General features: G+C 40.0%; 1 protein-coding gene across 1 annotated transcript in view; it reads right to left on the bottom strand.

Annotated features, from left to right (window-relative positions):
* The window catches only part of LOC106868776 (uncharacterized), an 8687-nt gene extending 7955 nt beyond the window's left edge, over nucleotides 1-732 (bottom strand). The window contains exon 1 of the mRNA XM_014914194.2: nucleotides 509-732. The gene's annotated coding sequence lies outside the window, so the exon portion shown is untranslated. The remainder of the gene's footprint in view (nucleotides 1-508) is intronic.
* Nucleotides 733-1233: the final 501 nt, after the last annotated feature.

Genomic DNA, 1233 nt, shown 5'->3' with positions numbered 1-1233 from the left:
GACGCTCGGGAATACGGAAAGTCTTTGACGTTTCGAGCTACGCTCTTCAACAGAAAGAATACGGAGACAAGGAGAAAAACACGGAGAAAAAAAATTGAATAGTGTCCAGTCAACGGTCAATCATAATAATGGATGATCATAACAATGGCTGACCGGAAGTTAGAAATTCTTTTTCAGGAGAGCTAAGAGAAGTGGGAGATAACAAACGGTGATCGAAGAACGAGGGGCTGTGTGTGGGAGATAGAATGCTGGTGATCTTGACGTATGTAGTGTGAAAATGGGGAAGGGTTGGTCAGTTTGTAGTGTGTGCGTGGTGTGATGCGAGGGTATTAGTGTGGTGTGATGTGAGGGTGTTGGGAGGTGGGGAAATATATACATCCACCGTGCACGTGTATGTATGTTTGAGTGTGTGTGTGTGTGTGTGTGCATGTAGGTGGATGTGTGTGTCTGTGTGAGACACACATACCGAAACTTCCCAAAACTTATAGCAAACATTTGTATTACTCACTCTCAAGCTGTCCGCACCTAGATGTGACAAATGATCAAGAGCATTACAGCCGTGCCCATCCCGTCTGTTTCGAAAAATTATCCCAACGTTGTCGATAAACGTCGTGCTCTTTTTAGGAAACAGTAGGTGGCGGTTTGAATGAGGCTGGCTGCTATTTCTAGCAGCCCAAGCGCCATCTGCAGAAGATTCTTGTTTGTTTAACCCTAGGTGACACTTGACCGAGGTCAACAATCATTAAAGCGTCTCAACGTGACCATCGCGTCTTTTTCTGTTCTCAGATCAGTGTATGTAAGATTACGCTATGCAAGGTGTTTCTTTTTAAGACGATAGAAGAGAGAGATTTAGCTGCTATTTCTAGCCAAACAGATGCCCTGGAGACAATGAGATTCTATATAGTCTGTAGTTGTCGTTCCTTTTATCATTCCAATATGTATGTATGTATGTATGTATGTATGTATATATATATATATATATATATACACACACACTCACTTACATATATACATACGTACATACATACACACATACACTCACACATATATATATTCGGATGTGTGTGCATAAATATAGTCTGTGTATGTGTATACCTATACATACATACATACATACATACACACACACACACACACACACACACACACACACATATATATATGTTGTTTATTCACCTGTCTTCATCTTTTGTTTTTCTGTAAATTCCAACTATATATATATCCATATATATA

Source organism: Octopus bimaculoides, chromosome 25 (genome assembly GCF_001194135.2).
Source record: "Octopus bimaculoides isolate UCB-OBI-ISO-001 chromosome 25, ASM119413v2, whole genome shotgun sequence".
Taxonomy (NCBI): Eukaryota; Metazoa; Mollusca; class Cephalopoda; order Octopoda; family Octopodidae; genus Octopus; species Octopus bimaculoides.
This window is presented reverse-complemented; position numbering and strand designations above follow the sequence as displayed.